The sequence below is a fragment of the Pelodiscus sinensis genome, chromosome 5 (assembly GCF_049634645.1).
Source record: "Pelodiscus sinensis isolate JC-2024 chromosome 5, ASM4963464v1, whole genome shotgun sequence".
Lineage (NCBI taxonomy): Eukaryota > Metazoa > Chordata > Testudines > Trionychidae > Pelodiscus > Pelodiscus sinensis.
The window spans coordinates 15,623,241-15,647,061 of record NC_134715.1 but is presented as its reverse complement, the minus strand read 5'-3'; the positions used below and the strand labels follow the sequence as shown (position 1 = coordinate 15,647,061).

General features: G+C 46.7%; 2 protein-coding genes across 4 annotated transcripts in view; both read left to right on the top strand.

Moving 5' to 3' along the window:
• The window catches only part of FAM13A (family with sequence similarity 13 member A), a 335,143-nt gene that overhangs the window by 38,508 nt on the left and 272,814 nt on the right, over nucleotides 1–23,821 (top strand). The window lies entirely within an intron of this gene.
• Nucleotides 1–23,821, top strand: part of GPRIN3 (GPRIN family member 3) — a 98,576-nt gene that overhangs the window by 67,336 nt on the left and 7,419 nt on the right. Inside the window, exon 1 of one of the 3 annotated variants that reach the window (XM_006111060.4) lies at nucleotides 14,909–14,997. The exons of the other annotated variants lie outside the window; for them this stretch is intronic. The gene's annotated coding sequence lies outside the window, so the exon portion shown is untranslated. Of the gene's footprint in view, nucleotides 1–14,908; nucleotides 14,998–23,821 lie in introns of those variants that run through there. 3 annotated transcript variants of the gene reach the window in all.

Genomic DNA, 23,821 nt, shown 5'->3' with positions numbered 1-23,821 from the left:
GCATCCCCTGGAGTCGTGCATAGTTGCCACATTGTATAGGGCACTCCCCGGTCCCTCTCCTCAGTTCCTTCTTGGCAGAACTCCAGCAGAAGGGAGAATAATGGGATGTTGAATGGGCATGAGCAACACATCTTGAAGAACACCAATTACAGAACAGGTAACTATCTTTTCTTCTTCAAGTGCTTGCTCATGTCCATTCAACATAGGTGACTATAAACTCTGACTGTAGTGAGCAAGGGTGGCTGCTCACTGACCCAGAAGGGGAAGAACTCCTCTCTGAGCCTGGGTGGGCTGAGCCATGTCCTGATGCTTTAATTACCCAGAAGCCAAGGGGCGGGGCAAGTAAGATTAGGGGCCCAGCTGCTAGAGAAAGCAGAGGCCTTCCATGAGTTCCTGAGCAAGTAGGGCCCTGAGGACTGCCGGGCCCCCACACCAAGGAGATCCTTCTTACACAGACGGAGGGTTTGGACTGTGAAGACCCTGAAAACTTGCAGTTGTTATGGAGCCAGGTAGGCATCAAAGGGGATCCAGGAAGTGGCCCAGGGGAAGCTGACAACAGTAGGCTGACCTCATCATCCTGTAGGGTTTCAGCATGTTGCAGGCCAGGAATGCAGGCCCTACCTACTCCTCTGCAGGCTGGATCCTCGCTGACCCCAGTGGCAGCCAGGGCTGCCATTGCTACGGCCCTGAGCTGGAACGCAATGGAGTAGGTATGGCCTTCATTCCCCCATTGCACCCCACATACTGGATGGCAGTCTCCCCCTTTCTCTTGCCAGTGGTCTATTATTTGTAGGCCTGCCTGCCCTGAACTAGGGCCTGAGGCTTTACTAACTGTGGGACTGCATTTGCTTTGCTGCCCTTTCCCGAACCAGGGCCTGGGCCTTACGAATTGGGGAGCTGATATCTGTTTGTTTGCCTGGCATGCCCGGGGCTTGAAGGGACCGCTGGGCATTTATTTATAGGCCTGAGCACAGGTCTGGGACACAGGATTAAACCGAACGGCTTACACATGGTGGAGAATGTGGACATGACCCAACCCCTTAAGTAAGGGGTATAGGGGCTGCACGTTTACAAAAGAGACACTTGAGCCTGGGACCCTTTTCAAACTAGTAGCAGACTGTCTCTACCAGGTGTCCCGATATCCGCAGACCCAGGAGGTCCAATCCCAGCTACAGGTGCCTTGCCACCACCGGAGAGCCGTTTAAAAGTTAGCCCACGATATCCCTGCAGCTGGTTATCTGGGCCAAGATGAAACCCTGGCTCAAGCCCTCTTTCAGTTTTATTGGCCCAGGGACTACCAAAAGGTAGTGGACTACTTCAACTCCTGCCCTGAGTCTGAACTGGCTGCTGGTGCCGGGGTCCAGAAAACGCCGCTCGTCCCCCTTCCAGTGGTGGGGACCCCCTTCAAATGTGTTGCCCTTGACTTAGGGGGCCGCTACTATGAAGCAAAGCAGTGTATCGGTACATTCTAGTCCTGGTTGACTATGCAACCCAGTTTCCCAAGGCTATTCTACTCTGAAACACTGGAGCTCGGGCCATTGCTTCAGAACTAATGAATATTTTTGCCTGGGTGGGACTTCCCCTGGAGTTGCTGATGGACCAGGGGACCAATTTTACTTCCCAGCTACTCCGTCAGGTATGCGCCTTATTGAGCATACAAAAGCTGCAGACGACGGTATATCATCCACAGGCCAATGGACTAGTGGAGCAGATCAATCACACCTTGAAAGGGATACTGAAGAATTTCGCACCCACCGAGATGCAGCAGTGGGACCAATTCCTTCCACCCTTACTACTAGCTATACGGGAGGTGCCCCAAGTCTCCACCTACTTCTCACCATTCGAGCTCCTCTGTGGGCATCAGCCCTGTCGGGTGCTCGACTTGATTCAGGAAGCCTGGGAACATACCCCCTCCCCATCAAAGAGCCTCCTCCAGTATGTCCTGCAACTCCAGGAATAGCTGGACCAAGCAGGAGCCCTGGCTTGAGAAAACCTTCAGGCTGCCCAGGGCACCCAGGAGAGATACAACTGCTGCTGGGAGCCCAGGAGAAGACCCAGGAGAAGACCTTTGAGCCTGGGGACCAGGTATTCCTTCTACTCCCCCCAGAGGAATCAAAGCTCATGATCAGATGGCAGAGTCCATATGAGGTCACCTGCCAGATGTGGCTGGTTACTTATGAGGTACACCCGCCTGACCAAAGGAGGAAGCAGCAGGTTTATCATGTCAACCTGGTGAAGCTGTGGCGACCGCTGGAATGGCTACTAATCAATCCATATCCACCTGAGCCAGCGCTGAGACCCCAGGTACCAGAGTTGGCTGAGGAAGAAGGACCACACCTGGGTGACACTGTCAGAAGACCAGCGCAAGCAAGTCCAAAAGCTGATAGAAGCTTTTAAGAACACTTTCACCGTCTGCCCTGGCCAGACAACAGTCATAGCCCATTCCATTCAGACACCTCCCGGACAGATAGTGCAAGAGGGGAACCATCCCCTCCTGAGATGGATGAAAAACACTGTAGAGAGCGAGGTTCAGATTATGTTGGACCGAGGAGCCATCGAGAGATCCACCAGTGAATGGAGGAGCCCTCTGGTTCTGGGCCTGATGGGAGTATTCGATCCTGCATTGACTTCCTTAAGGTAAATGCGATATCAAAATGTGATGCCTACCTGATGCCCCGAACAGAAGAGCAGCTAGACCACCTCAGAATAGCACAGTACATTATGACCCTGGACCTCACCAAGGGATATCGGCAGATACCCTGGGACCAGAGCTCCCAGGAGGAGACGGCGTTCGCCACCCCCTCGAGCCTGTTTCATTTTGTGTAGATGCTTTCAGCCTTCACAGGGCCCCAGCTACATTCCAGAGGATGATGGACCATTTACTGAGCCCCAATGTAGCTTACATAGAGGTCTACATAGATGATGTGGTCATGTACAGTTGAGACTGGAATGAGCATCTATTATGAGTGGCGGCCATCCTTCGGACACTCCAAGACACCAGCCTTACTGCCAATCCCAAGAAATGCCACATCGGATGGCAGGAGACCATCTTTTTGAGGTATTGGTTGGACGGGGATTGGCGTCCCCCCCCCTCCCTTGTCGAAAAGGTAGAGACTATACAACAGTACCCTGTGCCCTCCATGAAGTGGAAAGTACAGCAGTTCCTCGGGGTGGTTAGCTACTACCACCTCTTCGCGCCTCAGTTTGCGGCCGTTGCTTCACCCCTTACGGCACTTCTGACCAAGAATAGCCTGCAACGAGTCCGGTGGTCCCCGGAATGCGAGGAAGCCTTCTAGACCCTGAAGGGCGCGATATGTACAGAACCCGTCCTGCTGAGCTGTGACTTCGACTGACCCTTCTTTGTGCAAACAGATGCTTTGGAAGTCAGGCTGGGGGTAGTACTCTCACAAGATGTGGATGGGGAGGAACACCCCATCCTTTAGATTAGTAGAAAACTCTTTCCCAGGGAACAGAATCTTTCCCGTCATTGAGGGGGCGGCCCTGGCCATCAAGGATATTACCTCCTCGGGAACTCTTTTATACTAGTGACTGATCATGCCCCCTTAAAGTAGCTGCAGAATATGGAAGACTCTTGATGCCAGAATAATTCGGTGGTATTTCACCCTGCAACAGTACGTGTTTACCATACAGCTGGAAAAGAAAACGCAAATGTTAATTGTCTGTCCTGGGTGGGGGAGGATCAGGTGCCCAACCCTGGAGATCGGGAGCTGATCTTAATGGTGGGGGGTGGAGGGAATCCTGTGCCTTACAAACTAGGAACGGCTATTTGTTTGTCTGTTTGCCTGGCCTTCCCTGTTCTCAGGACCTGGGGCTTGAAGGGATCGCTGGGCATTTATTTGCAGACCTGAGCACAGGTCTGGACCCAGGACTAAGCCGAACGGCTTACAAAACCTCTGTTCAAAGTGGGGGCAGGGAGTGGCTTCATGCTTCTGGAAAAGTTATGGCTGAGGGCTAGCCTCCCCCTGCCAGCCCTTCAATGCTGTCTGAAGCGCACCACCCTGGAGCAGCAGTCAGGAGTCCTGGGCCTTTTTGAATCGCTGTGCCCTGGGGCAGTTGTCCCCTTTCCACACCCACATCAGTGAAGTTGGCTGATGCACAATACAGTGCACCATGGGTAGGTAACCCAGAGTCCAACTCATCATCATTCACCCCTCTGTCTTTTGAGCAATTCATGGTGGAGCAGAAATAAATTGCACAGAGGTGACTGGGGCTCAGGAGTGAAGTTTCCATCATGCAACTTTCTCCATATCTATCCCATAACTGTCACATCTTTTTAAAACAAAAAAAATCACACAAACACATGCAGCCCCCTCACTGTCCACCATCTGTCAGAAGCACGGAGCCCATGCAGTTCTACAGTATTATTATGAGCACTGCAAACCGAGGATATGGAATCCTCTGGTATAGCAGAGCCACAAGAAGAACCAGAGCAGCAGGGAACATGAGGATTTCATTGGGAATATAGCTAAAACCAATTCAGAGTTGTTGGTGGAGGTAATGGAGCTGCAGATGGCAGAGCTCCACTTCTGGACCTGAGAAATGAGCAGCGACTGGTGGCATCATCTTGTAATTTAGGTTTGGGATGATGAGCTGTGGCTGCAGCAGCCACAATCTTGAATCTGTGTGTTGCACTCTCTGCATTCCCTCTACGAATGAGAGCTGCAGTGACTGTGGAAAAGTAAATGGCAATCTCAAAGTGGAGGCAGTTGTCATGCAAGTTTGCAGGTCCATTAATTGTCTTCTGCAATGCAGGACTGAGACTCTCAGTCATGTGCAGGAACTAGCAGATGGATTTACAGCAATGGGGTTCCCATACTGTGGTTGGGTTATATATGGCTTTTGAATCTCTATTTTGGCACCTTGCCACAGAGCACATCAACCAACAGGATTTACTTTTCTGTAGTTAGGCAAGTGTTGGTGCATCACTTGGGTGCTTCACAGACATCAGTGTTGGCTGGTCAGAGGCAGCAGTGCGGTGTGGCAGGTGAGAACTGGTCTGCATGAGGAGCTGGTTTTGAAACCAGCTCCCTTCATGGACTGGCTCCCGCCAGCTGCCCCATGCTGCTGCCTCTGATAGAGATGGCACGAGATGATAGAGGGCTCCCCAGGAGTGGGGCCGGGAGCCCCAGGGACTATCAAATAGTTGTGCAAATGCTTAAAATTTCATGCGGTTACACCACTATTCAATTACATGCCATCGTACGACCCTACTAAGCACTCAACCTTGAGCTTTGTAGCTGAGGGAAGTTGAACATTTTAACAGTCAGTTATAGTAATGCCCCTTAAATTGCTGGGGGATGTTAGGAATTGTGTGGTGCTTCAGATAAATTTGGAATACCATACTGTTCATGCTTCTGTTAATTTTATGATGATACCTGTACCCTTATCTTCATACTCTGTATATGTCATGGTTTCCATAACTTCTGTTGCCCTGCACAGTAACACACAGTGGGTGCTTTCAGGAGACACTAGGCATTCTGTATCATATGTTGTGAAATAATAAAGATAAATTATATTCCCCCAAATAGATTTTATGGTGTACCAAAAGCAATGCCTAGTATCTATGTGCTATTAAAAGACAAATACAATAAAAACTTCTAAAATAAAGGAACAAAACTAAATCCTGGGGAAAGAGTATTCATGTCCATTTCACTCCATTTTGGCTACACATTTAGCAACCATGACTCCCTCAGTTCAGTATATGTGAATCCGTGTCTACACTGCCCCCTCAATATGGAGTGGTAGGGGTTTGACTTCCAGTGCCACATGGAATGAGGTTTGTGCACTAAAACAGAGTTCTCCACTGACTGCAGGAGAGATGAGTCTATGCTTGTTGAATTTGTAGATCCACAAGAGTTTGCACCATCTCTGTTTGCTGATGGAGCAGGTCCATTATGTCCTGGTGCATCATCTTGTCCTTTTCCTGCTGGGACTCCTGGGCCTTTCTCCTACCTGCTATTTCTTTTTCATTACAGTCTGATATATTCCCCCCTCCAGGGTCTCTGTTTACAGTCTGATGGATCTCACTCTGTAAATATGATGTCTCAAGTTATCTTCTTTCTCTTCCTTGTCTGGTTCAGGCATTTGATGGGTGTGGAGGAGGCAGCAGCTAAAGATAGACCCACAGAGGTACTACTGTCAGTTTAGTCACAATGAATAGCAGAAGTTATGATTGAGAACTCCTTTCCCTGGCTCCCCTAACATTTTATACAAAGCATCCTAATTGATGCTTCAGCTTCAGAGCATTTGTGCTCAGCACTGTTCTCCAGTTCCAGCCATGGTAGATATGGCCTGTCCGGAGATGGGAGGAGAGGGGGGTCAGTGGGAGCAGTGTCTGAGTAGAATGAATTTTCTTATGTGCACCAATTTGGAGGTGCTGTTTGCAGCCTTCTTTTCCCCTGAGGGGTGCCATCTCAGATTGTGGATGGGAGGGAGCAACTTTAACCATGATTTCATGGGCTATTTAGGCACTTGACAGTTGTAGTTTTATGGCATATAATTTAGCAATTAGCTGACAGGAGCGCTGTATCTAATTCCTATATAAAAGAAAGGCAAATATTAGACCCACTCAGCTCTAATAACGTGTTCTGACATCTTGTGGCAAATCACTTAGTACCAAAGTAAGGATATATACTGAAATTTTAAACCTAAATGTCTCCTGCCTCTGCAGAGGGAGTGAAATCCCATTAGAACTCTTGGGTTCTATCTCAGCTCTGGGAGAGGAGTGGGGTCTAGTGCTTTATTGCAGGGGCAGCTGCATGTGGGTTCTATGGAAGGACATTATAATGGCCAGAATGGGTCAGACCAAAGGTCCATCTAGTCCAGTATCTTATCCTCTTGCAGTAGCAAATGCTAAGTGCTTCAGAGGGAAGGAACACAGCAGGCAATCATTGAGTGATTCAGCCCATCTCATTCCCAGCTTCTGTAAAACAGAGGTGAGGGACATGCAGAACATGGTGTTGGATCTCTGCCCATGCTGACTAATAGCCATTGATGGACCTATTCTCCATGAAGTTATCTAGTCCTTTTTTGAACCTGTTATAGTACCAATGTGGCTGCACATTATGCCACATTTTTTATGGCTGACCTAGAAAAATGTTTCCTCAGCTCTCCTCCCCTAGCATCCTTCCTCTACTTGTGCTACATGAATGACATTTTCATCATATGGACCACTGGGAAGGAGGCCTTTGAAGAATTCCAACATGATTTCAACAGTTTCCACTCTACCATCAACCTCAGCCAGGGCCAGTCCACACAAGAGATTCATTTCCTGGACACTACGCCACAGGTTGGACCTCTCTAGTCCAGCACCCTCCTGGACCTGACCAATCCTGAATGAGAGAATTTGACAGACCAGGGGAGATCCCTCCTACCGGCCCCCCAGCCTCCCACCTGCTGAGATTATGGACTGTTGCAGCCCCAGCAGCCCAGACTGCTGCATCCCCAGCCCCACTACCGGGGCTGCTGCGTCCCCGGCCACAGCTCTGCTACCATGGCTGCCGTGGCTGCTGCATCCCCAACCCTGTTACAGGGGCTACCTCAGCCCCAGCTGCACTACCGGGACTCTGGCCCTGGTCCCAGCCCCGGCTCTGTCAGACTCTGAGCCGCCAACCCTCTTGCCATTGAGGCTCTTAGCCAGGACTCCCAGATCCAGGAACATGAGATGTTGCTGGACCAGAGAGTCTTATTTTTGGGAGGTCCAACTGTACAAATAAATGATAGCCACATAAACACCATCCTATATCAGAAACCTACTAACCGCTATTCTTACCTACATGCCTCTAGTTTCCATCCAGGACACACAATCCATTGTCTACAACCAAGCCTTAAGATACGACTGTATCTGCACCAATCCCTCAGATGGAGATAAAGATCTTGATAAAAGACCTCTATCAAGCATTCTTAAACTAAAATACCCACCTGAAGAAACAGATTGATAGAGCCAGATGGTACCCAGGAGTCACCTACTACAGGCAGACCCAACAAGGAAAATAACAGAACATCACTGGCCTCACCTCCAGCTACAACCCCTCCAGAACATCATTGACAATCTAAACCTTTCCAAGAAAACGATCCCTCACTCTCACAGACCTTGGGAGACAGGCCAGTCCTCGCCTACAGACAGCCCCCTAACCTGAAGCAAATACTTACCAGCAGACGCATAGAAACACCTATCCAGAAACACCAATGTCAGTTCTGGCCACATAGCTATACAAGCGACACAATCACAGGACCTAGCCACGTAAGCCACGCCATTAGGGACTCATCCACCTGCACATCCACTAATATGATATATGCCATTGTGTGCCAGCAATGCTCCTCTGCCATGTATATTGGCTAAACTGGACGATCTCTACACCAAGGGAAGTCGCAGGGCCACGCCATTTCTCGCTGCTCCCGTTGGCTGGAAACAACAAACCAGAGCCAATGGGAGGAGCTGAGGCTCCAGGACTACAGATCCTTCAGGTAGACAAAGAAGCGCTGTCCTTCTGGTGGCATTCCCAAAGCGGGCCCACAGCCCATGTTGAGAAACCCTGCTCTAACCAGTTACCAGTCCATGAGAAGACCTTCCCTCTTATCCCATGACAGATTACTTAAGAATCTTCGGTGAGGGACTTTGTCAAAGGCTTTCTGGAACACTATATCCACTGGTTCTCCTTTGAGTGGTGTCCCTGTGGGAGCTCCACTCAGGTCTCGGTGCATGCACGTGCCGGCAATTGGAGTTTTTTGCCTAGTAGGGCCTTCCCTCACCGTACATGCACAGTCACCTTCTCTCTCTGTTTTCGTACATTAGCTGTGCATGCAGCACAGGACCCCCTCAGTTCCTTTTCTACCATCCTCAGCAGAAGACGGAGTCACAGCAGTCCCAGGGTATTTTTTCCTTCTGTTTTTTCTCCAAGTTTCTGAACCCCACAAGTTCTTCTCCTCAAAATGCCAGACTCCCCTGGCATTCATGCAGAGACTCTGTGCTTACATCTGAGGGGCACGTTTCCTGCATAAAGTGTCTTGGTGAAGGCCATGTGGCACAGAAATGCCCTCACTGCCAGAACATGACTGCCAGAGCCAGAGAAGTCCGCGAAATGAGACTTAAAAGCCTCCTATGGGAGAAATCCCCAGTATAAGACCATGCCACAGGACTAGGAACATAATTGGTTAGAAATTTGTGGCAGAAGTTTACTCCTCTGACACCATCCATTTCCTAATATCAAATTACACTGCTCTCCCAGCTAACTACAACCACGCAAATTATACTTGGCTACAAGAGCTCCTGCAAGACCTTCCAGAGCAAAAGAGACACAGCTCCAATTCATAACGAAGGAGGGTTAATCAATAGTGCAAATAGCCCTTCAGGCATCTGTGGATGTGGTGGACACAGCAGCCAGGGCCACAGCAACTGCAATAATCATTCACAGAGCTTCATGGTTACAATCTTCTGTTGTCCCAAAGGAGCTGCAGACCAAAGTAGAAGACCTCCCATTTGACAGGAACCAACTCTTTGCAGCCAAGACGGACGAAGTCCTCCATTCAATGAAGGACTCCTGCACCTGTGAGCCTTAAGCAGGCGCAGGTATACTCCATATCCAAGACCGAGAGCTGCAGAGACCATATCATCACAGACTCAAAAAACAGTCCAGCAGAAGGAGGGCATAACACAACGAGTCCTTCAACAACCAACCCACCACATTCAAGCAGCAAACTTGAAGATGTGGTCGAGGGTCTGAGCGACCACGCCAGTGATCCAATGCGTATGACCCCTATTTTCCACTACCGTCTGAGGCCCTTTTAGCATCAATGGACCCTTATCACTACAGACAAGTGGGTTCTTGAAATCATCAATACTGGCTACACAAACCCCTTCATTTCTATTCCTCCTCCCCAACCTCCTTCCCTGTCACTCTTCAGAGACCCCTCTCACAAGTCCCTTGTACAAGTAGAGGTGTAAAAACTAGTCAGCTTAGGGTCAGTCCCTCCAAAATTTCAAGGAATAGGAAGAGAAGAGAAGAGAAGAGTGAGGGGAATTTGATAGCAGCCTTCAATTTCCTGAAGGAAGGTTCCAAAGAGGATGGAGAGAGGCTGTTCTCAGTAGTGATTGTATGGCAGAACAAGAAGCAATGGTCTCAAGTTACAGTAGGGGAGGTCTAGGTTCGATATTAAGAAAAACTATTATACTAAGAGGGTGGTGAAGTACTGGAATGGGTTACCTAGGGAGGTGGTAGAGTCTCCATTCCTAGAGGTTTTTAAGTCCAGTCTTGACAAAGCCCTGGTTGGGTTGATTTAGTTGGGGTTGGTCTTGCTTTGGGCAGGGGGCTGGACTCAATGCTCTCCTGAGGTCTCTTCCAGCCCTAGGATTCTAGGATTCATACCCTGGACCACCCACCCTTCTGTATGCCTTTCTACCAACCCCCTTGCTCTCCGGGGTGATCAACAAGATTCACGCCGACCGAGCCACAGTGATTCTAATAGATTCTACTGACCAAAGCAACCGTGATTTCCCTACCTGAATCATCTATCAATTGCTCACCCAATTACCCTCCCCAACAGACCCTACTTGCTGACCCAACATCAAGGCAAAACATTCCACCCCAATCTGAGGGCTCTCAAACTCATAGCATAACTTCTTCATGGTTCTAAAATGAGGAACTTGCGTGTTCCAAGAGCGTGAAGCAGATCCTCTTGAATAGTTGGCGTTCCTCTCTGAGGTATACCTATCAAAACAAATGGAGACTATTTCAAGAGTGGTACGGTCAACGTTCGCTGCAACCAAATACTGTTCTGATATCTACCATAGTTGAATACCTGATGGACCTTAGGGACACAGTCCTCTCTATCCGCTCCATTCGCATCCACCTGTCCGCCATCACAGTTTTCTACGGGTCAGTGGATGGTCTCTCTCTCTCTTGCACATCCCATCACGAAGCGCTTGTTAGTAGGCTTGTGAAAGACAAATCCAAATTTACATCTGCTGGTGCCACCTTGGGATTTAAAACTAGTGCTCGGCACACTCACAAGAATACCTTTCAAATTACTAGCGACAGCCTAGCCACAACATCTAGCTATTAAAGTGGCCTTCATACTAGCTATAACCTCTGCCAGAAGGGTATGTGAAATTGCAGCCCTAATGGCTCATCCACCATATACTGTTTTTACTAAGGACCTTAGACCTCACCCAAAGTTCCTTCCTTAAGTTATATCAGACTTCCATATTAATGAGCCCATTTATTTACCCACCTATTTTCCAAAACCCCTCAGTTTCCCAAGTGAAGCGATTCTGCGTACTCTGGATGCTAGATGGGCCCTTGCATTCTACATAGATAGAACCAAGGAATTCAGGAAATCAGACAGACTTTTTATTGCTGTGTCTGGCCCCCACATATAGCCATCTCTGCGCAGCGTATCTCCAAGTAGATTGCCAATTGCATATACACCTCATACCATCTTCAGAGAAGGGAACCATCTCAGATTATCACCACGCATGCCAATCATGCGATGGCCACATTAACTGCTTTCCTGTATAATGTACCTGTATAGCAGCGACATGGTCTTAACATCCAACCCTCACACAACACTACGCTCTGCAGCAGGGTCCCATACTTACCACCACTTTTGCCGATGCAGTCTTTGCCTCTTCTCACAATTGACTCCAAGACCCACCACCATGAGCATCGGGTACTGCTAGCTAGTCACCTGAGTGGAGCATCCACAGGGGCACCACTTGAAGGGGAAGATGACATTGTTCAGGAACATCACATTGTGCAGTAACGATGGTTCTTCAAGATGCACACATCTCAAAGAACCATTGTTACTGCACACTGTGACGATACTGCACAATGTCGTCTTCTCCTGCGAGTGGTGTCCCTGTGGATATCCACTACTCTTCTCTTCCTTCTTATTACTTTGAGTCTGTTAGAAGATTTCTGATAGAAAAGGAATGGAGGGGAACCTGCATTACGTGTGCAGCTAATGGATGAAAACAGCATGAGTGGGCAACTGCGGATTTGCAACGTGGGAAGGCACAGCTAGGCAAAAATCTCTGATCACCAGCGTGAGGACGCACCGAGACCTGTGTGGAGCACCCACAGGGATACGCATATCGAAGAACCATTGTTACTGCACAGGGTGAGTAACTTTTTCATTCCCCTTGTCCACATGCACGTTGACTTCCTCAAAGAATTCTAATAGATTGGTCAGGCATGTTTTCCCTTTACATAAACCATGTTGACTCATCCCGCCAAAATTATGTTCATTCACATGTCTGACAATTCTGATCTTTATTATAGTTTCAACCAGTACTGCCCAGTACAGAAGTTAGACTTACTGGCATTTAATTGCCAGGCCACTAGAGCCCTTTAAAAAATCAGTGTCACATTAGCTATCCTCCAGTCATTTGTTACCGATGCTGATTTAAGGGTAGTTTATAAACTATGGTTAGTAGTTCTGCAATTTCACATTTGAGTTCTGTTGATGTGTTACTGTTTAGTTTATCAGTTCATTCCAAAACCACTTCTCATGGCACCTCAGATTGGAATGGTTCAACAGATTTGTCACCTAAAAAGAATAGCTCAGGTTTGGGAATCTCCCTCACATCCTCAGATGTGACGACCGATTCAAAGAATTCATTTAGTTTCACCACAATGGCATTATCGTCCTTGATCAGTCTGTTGGCATCTCGAGCATCCAGTAGCTTCACGGGTTGTTTAGCAGGCTTCCTGCTTCTGATGTACGTAAACATTTTGTTATTACTTTTTGAGTTTTTCAGTAGCTGTTCTGCAAATTCTTATTTAACCTTCATCATTATATTTTTACACTTCATTTGACAGAGTTTATGCTCCTTTCTATTTTCCTCACTAGGATTTAATTTCCACTTTTTAAACAATGCCTTTGTGTCACTCTGTTTCTTTTACTTGATTTTTAAGCAACAGTGGCATTTCTTTGGTTCTCTTACACAATAAGAGAGTGTGAATGGGGAGAGCATACCTCAACTTGATGGGGGGGGGGGCTAAGATTCTGTAGGTGGAAGAAGTACAGCCCCTTTTTCCAGACTGGGACCGCCAGAGAGGAAGGAGCTCAGGCCAGAGCTCCTGAGCCTCCCCTGCAGCAGCAGCAGCAGCCAGCACAACCACAGTTGCCCCAGGAGCAGCGAACCAAGCAGCAGTCACTTCAGCCGCAGACCCAGTGACAGCCCGAACGAGGGAGGCCATTCAGGAGGGTGGGACCCTCTGAGCAATGCCCTGAGAGCTGAGCAGCACCAGGGATGGTAGGAAGTGGCCCAGGGCAGAGGATTGTCCCCCGGGAGCTCAGCACGCTTCGTCCGCTGAGCAGGCGGTGAGGAGATCCACTGCCAACAGGGACCCGGTGGAGTGGGAGGGGCTACCTCCCCACCCCACAATGACCCTGCTCCCTAACAGTTTGGGGAGACCTACCTGTGGCTTAGGCCTTTAGGCCGGAGTAACTGTGAGAAAGAGGAGAGTGTTTGGAACTCAGTCTGCAGGGCCACATTTACCCTCGTTAGCAGGAACTGTACTTTGGGACGAGGCCCAGAGGGCCATATTTGTCCTGTGAAAAACGGACATTGACCCCAACTTTGGGGCATCCCGACCATTGAGGAGTCCAGCCCCTTTACAGAGAGTAATTAGATTCTCACATCTCTATGGAATGAGTTATTGGTATCTAACTAGAACCCAGTAGACAGATGCCCCCATCATAAAAGCTGCAATCCCACATGGCACTAATTGGCAGAGCCTTAATAGAGAGAATAAAATTGTATGGTTATTGGAAACTGTATTATGCTACGTTTTGCTCCTCTGAGGTAACTACTCAGTATTGGGAAGTTTGAATGGCCACTTGCTGCTTTTATAGCTGCTCTCTGGAGACATAGGAGTTCATTTCCCATGGTGTCACATTCCAACGGCACTAAATTTCATTCATTTTTTAAAAAAGTTGTTGGGTGAAGCTTTTTGATTTCATCGCCATTTTCATCTTAAAAAGAAAGAGGAAAAAAACAGAAAGTGCTTGTCTGACAGGTATCTTGTTGGTCCATAAATGCTCAGTGTTGTCACCTGTGTGTGTGCACTTTAAGGGTGTTTATGCCAGAAATCAGCCCTGCTGCCTTTGAGAAACCTCAAATGTGGAATTATTAACATGTGGATAAGTAGCAGAGTAAGTGTAACAATGTGCAATAAAAAGAAACCAAGCAGGGTTTTGCGAACCAGTCACAACTCATGGCTTGCAGTGAGGCAAATGTAAGTGTAACCTTGGCTTATATAACTGTTGTAGTTGACTGACTGGCAGATTGTCTAGTCATTCTTTGATTTGGCTATTTTTATATACTTGTAATTCATTTATCCTTTCCTTTCACCTTGAAAGAAAATGACTCTTGGGCTTTTTGCAGTGTTGTTGTTTTTTTTTCCCCGGCAAGGAATTTTACATATATTCCAGAAGCATGCTTGTTTGGGCTCTTTTTACAAGCACTTTTAACCTTGGACAGAGACATACATATAAAGTATGCCTTTGTATCCCAGGGCTTTTGCCCATCATAGTGGGCTTTGTGCTTCAATTTGGAACGGAGAAGAAAAGGAGACAAGTTTGTTCCTGGTTGGGTATGTTGAGAGAGTATCAGGAATGAGACTGTCAAGTCAAGATCTGATTGACTGAAAAGCAAAAGTCACAACCTTGCCCACTTTGGGGCAATAGGCAGAGCTTTACTAGCAAAGTGTTCCATTTTCTGACACTACCTCCTGCCAGCATTGGCAGCTCATGGGGATGAAGATTTTCAGTGAAAATGGACCATCCTTTCAAAGGAAAACATTAAACTATTGCCAAATCAGAACATTTCTGTAAACTTAAAAAGAAATGTTAACTTCTCTGATTTCAGTTTTACATTTCACAGCCTTAAACCCTGATCCTGCAAAAGGACCTGCACGGATGGGTCTTTCCAAGATGGAGCCCCAGTTTGTAGCATGATGCACAGAAACCTGAGTGAGTGTAAGACTGGTACAGTCATCTATGATTCAGTGCAAAGTATGAAGATGCAGCAAAGTGAAGAGAAGCTGATTTTAATTAATGGAGAATGGTATATGTTATGTTATAATTAGGACCTTACCTAATTCACAGCCATGAAAAACACATCACAGGCCATGAAAACTGGTCTCCCCCTTGTGAAATCTGGTCTCTTCTGTGATTTCACAGGGGAGACCTGTGTTTCTCAGGTTGTGGGTCCTGACCCAAAAAGGAGTTGTGGGGCAGTTACAAGGTTCTTTTGTAATGTTAATACCATATCTTGGTTCAATACATACTCGATGCCACGAATCAAGTAATTGCTCAAGCGGTTAAGGGGAGCCAAATTTCAATCAACAATAGACTTAACAAAAGGGTATTGGCAAATAGCTTTGCTTAACTCCTGGACACAGACTGCCTTCATCACCCTACATGGCCTTTACCAATTTGTCACAATGCTGTTTGAGCTACATGGAGCATCTGCCACCTTCCAAAGGCTAATGAATAAAGTGCAGTAGCCTACATAGCTAGGGTTGCCAGATGGTTGAAACAAAAATACAGAACACCCCCCTCCGCCCAAAAAAAAACACCAGGAAAAAAATTCTGTTGAAGGAAAAAAAAGGGGGGGGGGGACCAAAGTTGTTGAAGGGGGGGAAAAAAAGAGGACTCCAAGGACTTAAGCCAAAAAAACAAATTAAAATAAAACAGCATTAAAACAGCATGTCCCCTTTAAGAGTGAGTGCAGGGATTGGAACAGGGTAGCGGTTGAGCACTAAGACCCAACCTTGTTCGGCAGTCATTTTGTGCCAGCAGCCTTGCGTAACCAAGTAAGCATGGGGGCTGGGGTTGGGGGGCTGGGGGTGTTGGGAGCCAGGGGAGGTTCGGGGGTGGGGGGAGCGAGGTGCTGAGTGTTTGTAGGGTTGCCAGGTGCCCGGCATTTTCACCTCCAGGCCGGGGAAAAAAATCCGAAAATACCAGACATTTTAGGTGTCCGGTATTCTCTGATTTTTTTACCGGACAGGAGGCGAAAATACTGGACCGTCCGGGTGAATACCGGACACCTGGCAACCCTATACATAGCAACAGGGTAGATCTCCTTCAACACCTCCATCATGTCCCCTAAGCTCTACAAGCAGGTAGGCTTACTGCCAACCCAGTAAAATGCCACTTCAGGCAAGAGGACGTAACCTATCTCAGGTACGTGGTGGGAGGTGGTAAGCTGTGACATGACTTGCACCTTATCAATCAGTATCGGAGATGCCAACCCTGAGGACAGAGAAGCAAGGGCATCAGATTTTAGGTTATCATCGATGTTTCATTCCTGGTTTTGCTACAATCACAGCCCCTTTTTCAAGCCTGACTAAAACTAACACCCTTGATAAGTCCAATGTATGGATCGGTACAATGAGACCTTCCAGACCCTCAAGACTAACACAAAAACTGTCCTCATACATCCAGATTTCACAAAAGACTTTGTGCTTCAAACTGATGCCTCAGGACTAGGGTTGGGGGCTGTTCTGTCCCACGAGGTTGATGGAGGAGAACACACCCCATTCTATTTTTGAGCTGTAAATTATTCCCTGGGGAGAGGCAGTACTCAAACATTGAGAAGGAGGTTCTAGTAGTAAAATGGACTCTTAATGCCCTATGTTACTACCTGCTCAGAGCTACCTTTAAGCTGATCACTGATCACACACCCCTTCAATGGCTGCAAAGTTGAAATATATCAACCCCCAGATCATGCAGTGGTACCTGTCCCCTTAGCCCTATGACTTCCGTGAGCTAAATCATTCAATCTGCATTGTTGATTTCTTCTCCAGGCTGGGAGAGGAGGAAATAGGGAAAGAGCACCAGCAAGGGCCCCTCTTAAGGGGGAGGGTATGTCATGGGGTGAGCATACCCCATACTAGGCCAGAGTAAATCCTGCCCCTCCAGCCGTACCGAGCATGCTCACCGTGCAAGGCCAGTATAAAAAGAAACAGCTCAATCTAGGAGAGATACTGGTTGTGTTTTGGAAGCTCCTGCTGAGAACAGACTCTCCCAGCTGCTTCTCCAGGTTCCCCACAGTGACCAGAAAAAGCCTCCACAGCCAATGGAGCACCAGGGAGTAGCAGTGGGACTACCTCTCATGCTTAAAGTTAAGCATGTGCATAAGTACTTGTCTGGTTTAGAACTAGAATGCTCAGCGCCTTCCAAAACTGTCTCCTTGGGCTGTGGGAGTCAGGGAGAGGACTCAGCTGCCACAAAATCATGTTTCTTCTGCTACTGTGCTCTAGAAAAATTTCTGTAGGCTTCAGAGTGATTGGTAGGCATTCCCTTCTGGCCAAAATGAGAGTACTGTGTTATCACATACTTTGTACATGGGATTCTCACCTCCTCCTCCCCCCCCCCCCCGCTTATTACCATTACAAAGAAAACATGAGTACAAGCGTATATTTCTCTGTAGCAATTACCCAAATTGTTCCTCTTCATATCCTATTCCTTTCCTCTCCTTTCTAATTTATGAGTATCCTGTCATGCCAGTGGCCTCAGCAAGAGTTTTAGATGTTGCAAAATGTATCTATTTATTTGAGCTTTGGGGAAGGAAGAGCATGAAGGGGGCTGATGTCTGAGAGACAGTTGAGCAGTTTTGAAGGACTTCTGTTGTGAGATCAGTTCTTGTGGGGGCTGTTGATGGATTTATGTCAAAGGCAGATGTTAGACTGATGCTTGGTGTTTTTGTTTTTTGTTCTTAAAACCCAAACATGCCACCCACAAAACAACTAATTATTTCATGAGGATTTTTTTTCATATATTGAAGTTATCGGCACAGATCCTTAGTGCAACTTGACAGCTTCATTAATCTCAGTGGAGTTCTCAGTTTACACTAGATGAGGATCTGCAGCACCATCCCAAGGAAGTGCAGAGCCTAGGACAACCCCTGACCCCATTCCACCCTTTCCCCCAAGGTACTTCCCCAGAGCAACAAGAGCCTAGTCTCCTGTCATCTGTAATTCTTTGGTCTAATGTTGGTTGTTGGATTTAGGGTGCGGACACAAGGTGGTTCTGACAGCCTGTGAGATACAATCAGACTCTTTGATCTGATGGTCCCTACTAACCTTACTGTATGATTATGACTAGTGTAGGGCAGGAGACAATCAGACAGTATGAGCATCAATTAATGGATAATGGGAATGCACTTCAGTCTCAGAAGAGCAACTTTGCAATATTCTACCCATTCTCCTCACCAGGTTGAGTAAAACATTTTAAAAAAATCCTCATGATAAAGGGTCCGTCAATAAATTCTGTACAAGGGTTGGTAAGTGTACATGTTAATTTTACAAAACTGCAGCCTCAAGAACAATCTTTGGTCTCCATTGTTGATCAGAAGCAACCAATGACACCTGACTTCCATATGAATTGGAAGAAATTGGTTTTGGAAATACAGACTCTGACTATAATCAGAAATACTGTTTGAACCTTTAAAATCCAGGACACTCTGGCTCAGCCACAGGACCATGGATATTGCTGGACCAGAGAACCGTGGCTGGCCAGCGTCAGCTGGACCGCCTGGGCTGAGCTGGCGGCCAGGAGCACAGCCCCGGTGGGGGCTGGCACAGTGGGGAGGGCAGCCCTGGCCAGGACTGGAGTCAGTGGAGCTGGCAGCTGGCCATCCCCTCATCCAGATCATTAATAAAGATGTTAACAAAACCAGCTCTAAAACCAACTGTTACGACACTCCACCCGATACTGACTGCCAACCAGACATCGAGCCATTGATCACTACCCGTTGAACCTTACAATCTAGCCAGCTTTCTATCCACCTTACAGTCCATTTATCCAACCCATACTTCCTTAACTTGCTGGCAAGAATACTGTTGGAGACCACACTAAGGGTATGTCTAGACTGCATCCCTCTGTCAGCAGAGGGATGCAGATTAGGCAGGTCGACATTGCAAATGAGGCAGGGATTTAAATATCCCGTGCCTAATCTGCATAACAATGGCCGCCACATTTTGCTGACTCATCACTTTGTCGATTAAAAAGTGGCAGTCTAGAGGGGGATCTGTAGAGAAAGAAAGCCTTTTTCTACAGATCCTGTAAACCTTGCAGGAGGCATAAGAGATCTGATGAAAAAGGCTTCTTCCTCGACAGATCCCCCTCTAGACTGCCGCTTTTTACCGACAAAGTGCTGAGTCAGCAAAATGTGGTGGCCATTGTTATGCAAATTAGGTGCGGGATATTTAAATCTCTGCCTCATTTGCAATGTCGACCTGCCTAATCTGCATCCCTCTGCCGACAGAGGGATGCAGTCTAGACATACCCTAAAAGCTTTGCTAACGTCAAGGTATATCACATCCACCAACTTCCCCATGTCCACAGAGTCGTTTACCTTGTCATAGAAGGCAGTCAGGTTGGTCAGGCATAACTTGCCCTTGGTGAATCCATGTTGATTATACCTGATCACTTTCCCCTCTTCCAAGTGCTTCAAAATGCATTCCTTGAGGATCCCCTCCATTATTTTTCTAGGGACTGACATGAGGCCGACTGATCTATAGTTCCCTGGATCTCCCTCAGCACCCTCGGATGCATTAAATCCGGACCCATGAGTTTGTGTATGTCTGTCTTTTCTAAATAGTTCTTATCCTGTTCTTTCTCCACAGAGGGCTCCCCACCTCCTTCACATACTGTGTTACCTAGTGTAGCCTAGGAGGTGAGCTTCTCTGTGAAGACAGAAGCAAAAAAAAGCATTGAGTACTTCAGCTTTTTCCCACATCATCTGTCACTAGGTTACCTCCCTCATCCAGTAAGACAGTCTGACACCCATCTCACAAATAAATCCCTGTAGGTGTGTCACCAGCCCATCTTGCCAGTGCACATTGTCCCTTCCAGGATTAATGTCTACATCTCAGCACTAATAACTGTTGTATTCCTATGTGCATAAGGGAAATGGGGTTTCAAATACTACTAGCTAACAGTTTAGCTTTGCTTTTAGTGTGTAACCTGCTAAGTGAGAGAGATGGCTATGACCACACCAATGTTTTGAGAAACTATAGCCACTTTCCTTACAAAGCTCAGGGAATCCAGGTGTATCCCCTATCATCCATCGTCTTCATGTGATGGTAACATAGGATAGTATCTTATTCTGAGCATTTTGACTCATTTTGCTCAGCTCTGAAGCTCAAACTGGCAGGATGAAGTCTCTAGTTAAGAAATTAAAATGTTTGAAAGGGATTACCTTATTTGCAGTAAGCTATCTTTTTGTCTCTAATTCTTTTGGTCTCTCATTCATAATGACATATCTAGGTCCCTCGGATACCAAGAGAAAATAAACGGCAACCTATTAATAGAGGCCCCTGGAGAAAAATAAAACAAAACCTCCTCATATGATAACACCATAAAATTACAGCACTCCCAGGAAAAAAATCTGAAGTGAAAATCAAACAGTCTTGATTTCAGACACTTTTGTGTGTATGGAGGAAGTTTTCAAAACTGTTGCTCTGTGGTTCACATTTTGTATAACACATTGTAGGACAATGACTTTTGTCTTTTCCTAAATTAAAAGACCAGAGGGGAGGCTGATGTTTCTGGGACAGAGCACAGGTTGTCATGGTGTTGTCAGTTCTTACAGTTTTATTGCAATCCATGTTTATATTTTGTGCTTTTTAAAAATTCCCTGTTCCTGGAGTCATGTGACGAGAATGGACTCTCAGCTTTCATTTGAAACAAAATGGTTCTATTCCTCTTTATGAACAGAGGTTTGAAAATGTGAACACTAAAGATTCAAAAACCAGACAGCAAATAAAAAGAAGCCACTATTTATTTTATTGTTATTGTTATTAAATTTTGTGATTTAAGCAAATTTCATGGTTCTGAAGGCTTGATTAGTTACTGTTGAATCTTGGTGTTTGGCAGTATCAACACTTTTAACTGACCATTGGCACACTTCCGAATATTTCGGGGTTATTTGTAAACTTGTACTTTACTTGCAATTTTCAGAAGAGCGAGAGGGGATTTGATAGCAGCCTTCAACTACCTGAAGGGAGGTTCCAGAAAGTATGGGCTAGGCTATTAGCACTAGTGGCAGATGTCAGAATAAGAAGCAATGGTCTCAAGTTGTAGTGGGGGAGGTCTAAGTTGGATATTAGGAAAAACTATTTCACTAGGAGGATAATGAAGCACTGGAATGGGTTACCTAGGGAGGTGGTAGAATCTCCATCCTTAGACTTTTTTAAGTTTCTGGCTTGACAAAGCCCAGGGAGCAGGCTGGGTTACTGTTGATCACTACCTGTTGAGTCCAATAATATATCCAACTTTTTATCCAATTTATAATCCATTAATCCAAGCCATACTTCTGTAACTAGTTGGCAAGAATACTGTGGGAGACTACATTGAAATCTTTCCTAATCTCAAGGTATATCATGTTCACTGCTTTCCCCACATCCACAAAGCCAGTTATCTCATCATAGAAGCTAATCAGGTTGGTCAGGCATGACTTGCCAACAAGGATTCACCAAGGACTGTTCCTGATCACCTTGCTCTCCTCCAAGTGTTTCAAAATGGATTCCTTGACGATCTGCCCTATGATTTTTCTAGGGATTGAAGCGAAATGGACCAGTCTTTCGGTCCCCAAATGCTCTTTCTTCCCTTTTTTAAGGATGAGCACTACGTTTCCCTTTTTCCAGTGATCTGGGATCTCCTCTGATCACCACAAGTTTTCAAAGATAATGGCCAGTGGCTCTTCAGTCACATCAGCCAACTGTCTCAGCATCCTCAGATGCATTTACATGGATGACATTGGCATCAGCACCCCCATTTACTATGGCAAAATGGACTCCCAGAGTGGTGATACAGAATCCTAGGGCTGGAAGAGACCTCAAGAGGTCATCGAGTCCAGCTCCCTGCCCAAAGCAGGACCAACGCCAACGAAATCATCCTAGCCTCGGCTTTGTCAAGCCAGAACATAAAAACTTTGGGATTCTACCACCTCCCTAGGTGGTAACCCATTCCAGTACTTCACCACCCTCCAATTGAAATAGGTTTTTCCTAATATCCAACCTAGACCTTCCCCACTGCAACTTGAGACCATTGCTCTTCATTCTGCCATCTGTCACTACTGAGAACAGCCTCTCTCCATCCTCTTTGGAACTTCCCTTCCGGTAAGTTAAAGGCTGCTATCAAATCCCCTGCCCCCTCTTCTCTTTTGCAGTCTAAATGAGCCAAAATCCCTCAGCCTCTCCTTGTAGGTCATCTGCTCCAGCCCTCTAACCCCCTAGTAATTTTGGTTGCCTTCCGCTAAACTTTCTCCAATGCATCCACATCTTTTCTATGGTGGGGTCTCCAGAAATGAATGCAACACTCCAAATGTGGCCTCACCAATGCCAAATAAAGGGGATCTAGATCTGCTGGAAATGGTCCTCCTAATGCACCCAAATATGCCATTGGACTTCTTGGCTACAAGGACACACTGTTGACTCTTATCCAGCTTTGCATCCACTGTAATCCCCAGGTCCTTTTCTGTGGAACTGCTGCTTAGCCAGTCAGTCCCCAGCCTGTAACAATGTTTGGGATTCTTCCGTCCCAAGTGCAGTACTCAGCGCTTGTCCTTGTTGAACCTCATGAGATTTATTTTGGCCCAATCCTCCAGTTTGTCTAGGTCACTCTGGACCCTATTCCTACTCTCCAACACATCTACCACTTGCCCTAGTTTAGTGTCATCCACAAACTTTATTAGGGTGCAATCCATTTCCTCTTCCAGGTCTTTAATAAAGATGTTGAACAAAACCGGCCCTAGAACTGATTCTTGGGGCACCCTGCTTGAAACTGACCACCAACTAGACATCGAGTCGTTGATCACTAACTGTTGAGCTCAACAGTCTAGCCACTTTACAGTCCATTTATCCAATCCATGCTTCCTTAACTTGCTGGCAAGAATTATGTGGGCGACAGTACCAAAAGCTTTGCTAAAGTCAAGTTATAGCACATTGACCAACTTCCCATTGTCCACAGAGCCAGTTACCTTATCACAGAAGGCAGTCAGGTTGGCCTGGCATCACTTGCCCTTGCTGAATCTGTGTTGATTATTCCTGATCACTTTCCTCTCTTCCAAGTGCTTCAAAATGGATTCCTTGAGGATCCCCTCCATTATTTTTATGGGATCTGAGGTGAGGCTGACCGGTGTTTAGTTCCCTGGATTGTCCTCCTTCCCTTTTTTAAAGAAGGGCACTACATTTGCCTTTTTCCAGTCATCCAGGACCTCTCCCTGTCTCCACGCGTTTTCAAAGATAATAGCCAAAGGCTCTGCAATGACATCTGCAAACTCCCACAGCACCGTTGGATGCTTTAAATCTGACCCCATGGGTTTGTGTATGTCTAACTTTTCTAAATAGTTCTTAACCTGTTCTTCCTCCACGGAGGGCTGCGCACTTCCTTCCCTTACTGTGTTGCCTAGTGCAATAGTCTGGGAGCTGACCTTATCTATGAAGACACAGGCAAAAAAAGCATTGAGTACTTCAGCTTTTCCCACATCATGTGTCACTAGATTACCTCCCTCATCTAGTAAAGGGTTAGGGATTACTTGCCCAAGGTCATTGAGTAAGCCAGCGGCAGATATAGAAGTACAGAATCCAGTATAATGAGTCACTGCCTTATGCTCCCTGGACATGGATGTGTTGGAGAAGTTTTCATATGAATGTCTTGTGGGGGAGACAGGCAACTTACTATGTAAAGGAACAAAGCAGGGATTTTCCATAGTGCTCACCATTGATCTAGGTCTGCATCCATTGTCATCAATGGGAATGTTACTAATGACTTCAGTAGAGAAGAG